Below are 10220 nucleotides of genomic sequence, written 5' to 3'. Positions count from 1 at the left end.
TTCCTTCAATAATTTTTGAATGAGGTAGGCTATAAACAAATACCATTCTTCCATTTAAAAATATTCAAGGGAGAACAAATGGATAAAATCCAAAGTCTTTAGGCCAGTCAGGCCCTGAATTACTTCATTCTGTATATGTCTCTATCCTTATTTCCTGCCCTTCTGCCAAATTTCACACCAACCTTTAAGGAACATTCGTAGTTCCTTAAAAGGACTATGCTTTTTCTTGATTCCAGGCCTTTGTGTATGCCAATACTTCTGCTTGGAACGCAGCAAGCAGTTTCTAGTGGGAAAAAAAAGAGTTTTGGCAGAGAGTTAGTTTTCTTTTCTCTATTGCAGATATATTGTTTATTTTCTGGAAAGAGACACTTGCATTTTTGTAGTACCTTGTTTAACAGTAATAGACAAGACTTCAGGTTTCTGGTCTGACATGTAAATAATTTAGAAGTCATCACTCCATCCTAACAAGAACTAAAAAGCTAAACAAAATGAGAAATTAACAACTCTTCTTAGAACTGCAGGAGAAGTGGGGTCACAGGGAAAACAGCTTCCCCAAAATTAGAGACACAGATGGGTGGATTCAAAGAATCACAACTTACCATAGAAACGCACCTTTGCAGGAACCATTACTGGAGTAGGAAAGTCTGAGCTCTAATTGGTGAATTGCCAGAGGCTCGTTATGGATTAGTTTGAGAGTTAAAGATTCTGGGGGGCTTTCACGCTTTTCTGAACTTTACCTCCATGAATTCTCAGAGAAGATCAGAGAAAAATCCCCAATTGCTTCCTGCATGAGGAGTGTAAAAGGAACTATTTTGAAAAATTCTAGAACATTTTATTCTTAACAAGACTTGCCACCAAAAGAAACTATTTTACTAGAGCCTAGTGTACTGGGATTTTTACAAGTGGTTAACTGACCTGGGAGAAAGGAAATACCCAACTCCAGCTCCCTCTAGACATTGTGTACCACCTAAGGGGGTGGAAAAACAAACTGAGAACTGAAGTTTACAGCCTAGGAACACAGGCTCACTAAAAGAATGAGATAAAATGGTAGAACTATAGGACACTTCCGCTTCCCATATATCTTACCACTACATTACTAAAGGGCTGTTTACTGCAATTCCTTTGACCCAGTATATTCTATCTGCCTTTCAATAAAAAATTACAAGGCGCATTAAAAGGCAACATAGTTTGAATGGACAGAGGAAGCAGCGGAACCAAACCCAGAGGATGACAGGGATGTTGGTATTATGAGACCATGAATTTAAAACAACTATGACTAATATTGTTTGAAATGCTTGTTCCCTGGTACCATAAAGAAATAGTACTTGAACATAAATTTAATTTAGTAAGGCCATTTTTACTTCTGCAGAAAGGGTACACTCGCCAGCAGTTTTGCCGCGAGAATACACCAAACAAAGGAGACAGGGTCATTTATAACCTGATGCGTCCACCCTACTGCTGTGTCTGGTTTCCATTGGCTAGAATGGGGCCTCACATTCTGTATTTGTCCTGACTGGCTAGCAACTTAGAACTTTTTAAAAGAGGCAAAGGTAGAAGAGAACAAAGGAAGGAGGAGGTAACTTGTGGAATACTGAGAAAGGTAAAAACACTTTTAAATAAGGAAGAGGAACAGGCTATGACCAATCCTTGCTTGGACTAATACCAGCATGCCAGGGCAAATATTTAGGAGCACAGGTCTTTGAATAAATTTTGCTTCTAAGAGAAGTTACTATTTATTCCGAATTAGATGGGGAGGAAAGCATTTGAAGAGGAACCTCTACTTTATTTTTTACAGTATGCTAAAGGCTTTAATGGGAAAAGTAGACAACATGCAAGAACAGATGGATAATGTAAGCAGAGAGATGGAAATTCTAAGAAAGAACTGAAAATAAATGACAGAAAAAATACTGTAACAAATGAAAAATGCGTTTGATGGGCTCATTAGTAGACTGAATGTGACTAAGGAAAGAATCTTTTGAGCTTGAGGGTATGTTAATAGAAACTGTCAAAACAAGAAAGCAAAGAGAAGAAACGAATAAATGGAACAGGATATCATATACCTGTATGGGAGTACCAGAAAGAGAAGAAAACAAAAAGAGCAGAAGCAATATTCAAAGCAACTATGACTGAGAATTTCCCCAAATTAATGTCAAGAAACAAACCACAGATCCAGAAAACTTAAACACCAAACAAGTGTTCCTTCCAAAACAGAAAGCCCAAAGCCCACATGGGTTCACTGATGAATTCTTCCAAACATTTAAGGAAGGAATTATACCAATTTTCTACAATCTTTTTCAGAAGATAGAAGCAGAGAGAATGCTTCCTAACTCATTTTATGAGGCCAGCATTACTGTAATACCAAAGCCACAGACATTAGAAGAAAAGAAAACTACAGACCAATATCCCTTATGAACCTAGATACAAATATCCCCAACAAAGTATTAGCAAATTGAATCCAACAATGTATAAGAATAATTACATGCTACAACCATGTGGAATTTATCCCAGGTATACAAGGCTGGTTCAGCATTAGAAAAATAAATTAATGTAATCCATCACATCAATGGGCTAAAGAAGAAGAAAATCACATAGCAGTAGGTGGAGTAAAAAACATTTCACAGAATTCAACACCTATTCATGATGAAAACTTTCAGCGAATGAGTGTTAGAAGGAAACTGTCTCAGTGTGATAAAGAACATCTACAAAAAGCCTGCAGCTAACATCATACTTAATGGTGAGAAACTAGAAGATTTCATGCTAAGACTAGGAACAAGAAAAAGGTGTCCCGTCTCACCATTCCTTTTCAACATCTTGCTGAAAATCCTACCTAATGGAATAACACAAGGAGAGGAAATAAAATGTATATCGATTAGAAAGGAGGAAATAAAACAGTCTTTGCTTACAGGTAACATTTATCTATTTACAAAATCTGAAAAAATTGACAGAAGTCTCCTGGAACTAATAAGTGATTATAGCAGGGTTGCAGGATACAAGTTTAATACACACATTTCAGTCATTTTCCTATATGCCAACATATAGGAAACAAGTGGAATCTGAAATTAAAAACCCAATACCATTTACATTAGCATCCCCGGAAATGAAATGCTTAGATAGAAATCTAACAAAATGTGTACAAGATCTATGAGGTAAAATTATAAAACTCTGATTAAAAAATTAAATAAATGGAGAAATGTCTCATGTACATGGATATTCTGAATCAACATTCTCAAATTGTCATTTATTCCCACTTGCTCTTTAGATTTAACTAAATCCCAATTAAAAAAAAATCCCAGCAAATTATTTTGTGGATATTGAGAAACTGGTTTCAAAGTTTATGTGGAGAAGCAAAAGACCCAGATTGGTCAACTGAATATTGAAAGAGGAGAACAAAGTTGGAGGACTGATAGTACCTGACTTCAAGTCTTACTGTAAAGCTGCAGTGGTCAAGACAGTGTATTATTAATGAAAGACAAAGGAACAGAAGAGAGAACCCACAAGTAGACCCACATAAATATAGTTGGTTGATCTTGGACCAGGGGGCAGAGGCGATACAATGGAGAAAAGATAGTCTTTTCAATAAATGATGATGGAGCAATTGGACATTCACATGGAAAAAACAGAATCTGGACACAGACATTATACCCTTCACAAAAATTAAGTCAAGATGGATCACAGACCTACATGTAAATTGTAAAATTATAAAATTCATAGAAGATAACATAGGAGAAAACCTAGATGATGACCTTGGGTATGGTGATGACTTTTAAATTACAACATGAAAGGCATCTATGAAAGAAATAATTGATAAGCTGGACTTTATTAAAATATTTTATGAAAGACAGTGTCATGAGAAAAGACAAGCCACAGACTGATAGAAAATATTCACAGAATATTTATTTGATGAAAGACAAATTCAACAATAATAAAACTAAAACCTGATTTAAAAATGGGCAAAAGACATGAACAGACTTTGTACCAAAGAAAATTTACAGATTGTAAATAAGCATATGAAAAAGTGTTCATCATCATATGTCATTAGTTAATTGTAAATTAAAACAATGATGAGATGTTACTACATTAGAATGGCCAAAATTCCAAACACCAACACTAGCAAATACTGTTGAGGATGTGGAGCATGAGGAACTCTCATTCATTGCTGATAGGAATGCAGAAATGGTACAGCCACTTTTAAAGATAGTTTGGCACTTTCTTACAAAATTAACCGTACTAATCATATGATTTAGCAGTTGTGCTCCCTAGTATTTACCCAAATGAGCTGTGAATTTACTTCCACACAATAACGGCACACTGATGTTTATAGCAGCTTTATTATTAATTGCCAAAACTTGGATGTCCTTTAGTAGGTGAGTGGATAAGCTGTGGTACATTCAGACAATAACATATTACTAAGCACTATAAAGAAATAAGCTATCATGCCATGAAAAGACATAGAGGAATTTTACATGCGTATTTTTAAGTGAAAGAAGCCAATCTGAAAAGGCTATACATACTGTAAGATTCCAGCAATATGACATTTTGGAAAAGGCAAAACTAGGAAGACAGTAAAAAGATCAGTGGTTTTCTTGGTTTTGAGGGGAGGGAGGGATGAATAGTTAGAGCACAGAAAATTTTTAGGACTGTGACACTTTTGTATACTTATAATGGTGGATACATGTTACTATGTATTTGTCAAAACCCATAGAATGTACAACACCAAAAATGTTCAAAGAGCAGGAAGAGAATTACAGCTTGGTTTAGAAATGCTCTGCACAATATCCTGGTAGTTGGTAGTGGCAGACTTGGAAAAATCTTGCTGCGATATAGAACTTCAAGTATTATATTTCTGTGAACCCTCTTGGACAGGAATGAAATTGACTGAGGTAAAGACCTACATTGGCTTATGGGTAGTAATTAATGATTTGGCCAGATGATCAGGGACTTTGAAAGAATATGATTGTAAGATTGGTAACAAGGAAATCTGGAGTAGAGGTGTGATGGACCTTTCGTAATGGTCACTGAATGAGGAAAATTATTTTCCATGTGCTTCTCACCAAAAGGTCTGATTTTGAAGGACATTGTCAATAATTAGGTGAACAAGATGATCCACCTTGGGGATGTTGTTCAGAAGGGTATCCAAGTGCTTGCTCCATGGGCTTGTAAATGTAGTGGCCATGGATATAAGCATGGGCCCAACGTCATAGATATTTTCTTATCAAGGTTGTTCTGACTCTGCCACTGCTAAATTCCAGATTGAGAAGTAGCACCACCAACCCTGGGTCCCCAATATGGTATAGTAACTCAAGGGGACTAGACAGTTTCTATGGGACAGGTTGGTTACATTTGATCTCCTTCATCATGGAGGAGGCAGAAATTTGTTCTCACTGGGACCAACACTTACTCTGGATATAGAATTGTTTTCTGGCTCTGTCATGCTTCTACCATCATCCATGAAGTTATTAATATAAATTAAACATAGACTGAGACTCTGACATTTAAAAAATTAAGGCATAAGCTTTAAATTATTCTGTTATACATGTAGGGGGAAAGGAAAATGCTAATAGTTTTCTTTTAACTTAGCAGAAAAACTAAAATACTGCTTAGAAATACAGCGATGTATTCTTATGACATTTTTCCCAGGTCAAAACCTTGTCAGTAAGACAATCAGAATTACAGATTCCTTTTGGAGGTTATTTTCACAGGACAAGGCAACACTTTGTAACACTTTGGAGTCTTATAAGACATTTTGGTTCAAATAACATTTATATTACAGAGAATGGATTTCTTTTTAGCAAGAAACAGAAGAGGTTCTAGTAACAATTATGAATATTCACACAGCTCCATATTGCCGAGGATAACAAGTGGATATTTTTTGGAACATTCTTAATTTAATACCTTATCAAATCAGATTTTTAAAAATACTTTATGATGCAGAATTATGTTTCTCTTTTCATAGCTGCAAGGAGAAGGGGTATCTTCTCAGACTTCTTTGGTTAATTATAAAGACTTTCATTTTTAAGGTCAGCTTCTGAAATTTTATTAGCTATATTATAAGCAGGCCTATAGAAGATAATTTTATTGGCAGAAATGGAGAAAGTGATAAAAAGTTATTTAATACCAAATCATAGGATGGTATTGTTTTTCTTCTATATTATTAAGTACCTTGTTTACCTATAATTTCTTTCAAAAGACCTTGAAACATCAGGGAAGATAAATGGTCTATCCTTTTTTTTTTTTTTTTTTTTTGAGACGGAGTCTCGCTGTGTCGCCCACTCTGGAGTGCAGAGCCGCGATCTCGGTTCACTGCAAGCTCTGCCTCCCGGGTTCTTGCCATTCTCCTGCCCCCGCCTCCCCGGTTCTTGCCATTCTCTTGCCTCAGCCTCCCAAGCAGCTGGGACTACAGGCGCCTGCCCCCATGCCCGGCTAATTTTTTTGGTATTTTTAGTAGAGATGGGGTTTCACCGTGTTAACCAGGATGGTCTCGATCTCCTGACCTCGTGATCTGCCCCCTTCGGCCTCCCAAAGTGCTAGGATTACAGGCGTGAGCCACCGTGCCTGGCCTATCCTTGGGTTTAAAATTATAGAATAATAGTGTGTAAGAGATATGAAAGAAAAAAATTAAAAAATAAAGTTTCTAGAATAAGAGCAGTCAGGTTTAATAGCATTTTTAGAGTGGATATATTTAGGAATTTTATAAAACTCAATATTTGTCAACAATAGGAGATGGCTGGCAAGAGACTACATAGAGACTGCATTTACTGGCATATTTTTCCAAATAAGGATGTTATTCAGATTGTATATAGAACATTGAGTTTAAGTTATACTTAGAGCCATTTAATTAGGAATAAAGAGGACTTGGTGGTAGTGGGAAGAGTAGGGGAGAGGCATGCCAATAGTCTTTAGCTCTCCGGGGGACTGGACGTACGCTGTGATACTCCAGAGAGCAGAACTAGGAAGGCAGAGCTTAGCTTTAGCCATAAGGAAGAAATTGGCCTGTGTATATGTTAAGCCCAAGGTCGGCTGACCTACCAGACATGTTTTAAAAAGTGATTTCTTTATTGAATTTGGAGTTGGAAACCATCCATGTTTCTTCACCCAACTTTTTACTTTGAAAAGGTTCAAGATTTCAAAATTTGAAAATAGGACAATAAACATCTGTATGTCCTTCACCTAAGTGTACCAATATTTTTTGCCACACTTACTTTCTCTCTCTCTCTCTCTCTCTCACACACACACACACTTTTTGATGAAACATTTGAAAGGAAGTTTCAAAACTCATGAAATTCACCCTTATCTTCTTCAGCAAGTATCCCCTAAGAACAGAGACACTTTCCTACTGTTCCCATTCATCCTTAAGACAATGTTCAGCTTGCAGGTGCCATGATTCTCATAAACCAGTAAGAAAAATAGTGCCTGTTTTCCCTGTAATACAAGATTCATTCAGTAAAGTTCTTGCCTGCTTCACAAGGTGCATTGCTGGAGGCCTGCTCTCTGCAAGCCTCTCAAAGAATATGAAAATAGTCCTGCCCTCAAGAAGCTCATCAGATGAAATAATACATATGAAAATACTTAAAATATTAACTATGATATAAGTGAAAGATGCTATTATCATCTCTGCAAATTCTTTTTCTCGAAGAAAATAGGGTTTAGCAGATGGAAAAACATTAAAAAAAAAAAAAAACCACCAGAGGGCACTATAGTAGCATTTGAAAAGCAGTGTTTGAAGGTATTATAAATATATATTAAAACTTCATTATTTTTTCTTCTCAGAGTAATATACTATGATTGTATTGCCTTCTAAATTCAACTCTTGTGCACCCTATTAACTGGTGTTCTTAAATATTTGTAATAATTTCAGACCAAAAAATAAGTTTTTTTACATAGACCCATGTATATTATTATACTGAACAATATAATTTTTTTCCTGAAAATTTAATAATCTTTGACATACTGAAGGTCCATGGCTTATGTGCCTTGGACAGATTTCCAATGTTTGGTCGAGAAGATTGGGTTAGGGGGAGCGGTAATTCTGATGAAATGTTTAGAACAAGGGAAGGTAGATCATCCATCAAACCTTTAAAATACCGCTTTTTGTTTTTTCCTTTGGAAGGGTCAAGTTCCATTCCAGTTTTGTTTCACTGGCTTGACTCCTTTGAAATATTTTAATTTGTGTTGCCCCTACTCTTTCAAAAAGCAATATTCTTTAAATGAAGAATGAATATGAGAATACTCAGGAAAAGTGGACAACTGTCAGTAGTTTACAGACTTTTAAAAATGCACCCACCCCTAGACACTATTGCAGGGCTGGAGCCCAAAGCACTCGCCCTGACTCCTGCACCTTACAGTCTGCATGCTCCCCTTCTTGTCAGGGGTTTGAGCAATGGTGACTGAACAGGCAAGTCACACCCGTGTTGCACATCCTTCGAGGGGGATCAGGGAACTCTCCCATTTCAATAATTACTATTCTGTGTTGTTAAGATTATATTTGGGATTATCTATTTAGAAAAAAAGGAAATACAGAAAATGTTTTGGAAATATTCCATTCAAAAGGGTGAATATAAAGTATTCAGACGTGAGGATAGACTTTTGTTATCAAGCAACATATATTTATCGAGCATCTCTGATAGAGGGATGGATTCAAAGATTGTTCTGCCTTCAGGGAGTTTACAAACCTACTTGAAAAACTAGCAATGGAAACAGTGTGTGATAGGATTTTGATGAAAACACTAAGCATCAAAGGAGATCAGGGAATGAGAACAGCTTTGTGGCTGCAAAGATCTGAAAAAGAGCTGGGTCTGAAATGGAATCTAGGAAGGATTCACTGAGGCAAAGGAAAGGAGGAAAGGTGTGAGGAGAGAGAAAAGAATTGATATAGGGAATTGTATGAGAAAGGCCAACAATGTGTGGAGTACATTTTAGTCCCACGATGCCAACAAAGAAAGCATTTATAGATCGAGTATCTGGCTTCCATTTCTAATGAGAGAGAATCTTAGATAAGCAAGAATATAAGTTTCTACTTTGAAGTATTAATTACTATCATTTCAGCAAAATGTTTATCTTCTCTCAGAATTCAATACATGGTAAATCATTTTTAAAGAAAACTGAGGTTTCAGAAATTACCCCAAGGTGAAAGCTAGTCTTTATTACTCTGATCTAAATTATTATGTATCTTATCTGTTTCTTTTTCTTCAACTTTTATTTTAAGTTCTGGTCCAAGGTGAAAGCTGGTCTTTATTACTGTGATCTAAATTATTATCTATCCGATCCTTTTCTTTTCCTTCAACTTTTAAGTTCTGGGGTACGTGCGCAGGATGTGCAGGTTTGTTAACGTAGGTAAACGTGTGCCATGATGGTTTGCTGCACGGATCAACTCATCACTTAGGTATTAAGGCCAGCATCCATTAGCTATTCTTCCTGATGCTCTCCCTCCTGTCCCCCAGACAGGCCCCACCGTGTGTTGTTCCCCATGATGTGTCCATGTATTCTCATAGTTCAGCTCCCACTTATAAGTGAGAACACGTGATGTTTGGTTTTCTGTTCCTGTGTTATTTGCTGAGGTTAATGACTTCCAGCTCCATCCGTGTCCCTGCAAAAGACATGATCTCATTCCTTTTGATGGCTGCATAGTATCCCATGGTGTATATGTACCACATTTTCTTAATCCAGTCTATCACTGATGGGCATTTAAGTTCTATCTTGTCCTTTTAAACTGTTTATTGTAACATGTTGAGTATAATAATTTGAAACCTTCCATTTTGCTATTTTTATAAATCTTTTATCTGTTAAATCTTATAACTATAAATGTTTACTTACTACATTATTTTACAAGTACATCAATTTTTGTAACTTTTAATTGACTATTGAAAATAGCATTAATTAGTGGCAATTACAGATCATTAAGCTCAACATTATGTGTTGTAAAAATTATCAAAGATCACTGATCATTAGAGAAATGCAAATCCAAACAACAATGAGATACCATCTTATGCCAGTCAGAATGGTGATTATTAAAAAGTGAAGGAATGGCCGAGCGCGGTGGCTCAAGCCTGTAATCCCAGCACTTTGGGAGGCCGAGACGGGTGGATCACGAGGTCAGGAGAACGAGACCATCCTGGCCAAAACGGTGAAATCCCGTCTCTACTAAAAAAATACAAAACCTAGCCGGGCGAGGTGGCGGGCGCCTGTAGTCCCAGCTACTCGGGAGGCTGAGGCAGGAGAATGGC

The sequence above is a fragment of the Rhinopithecus bieti genome, unplaced genomic scaffold (assembly GCF_001698545.2).
Source record: "Rhinopithecus bieti isolate Rb0 unplaced genomic scaffold, ASM169854v2 scaffold_6708, whole genome shotgun sequence".
Taxonomy (NCBI): Eukaryota; Metazoa; Chordata; class Mammalia; order Primates; family Cercopithecidae; genus Rhinopithecus; species Rhinopithecus bieti.
Note: the sequence above shows the minus strand (reverse complement) of the source record.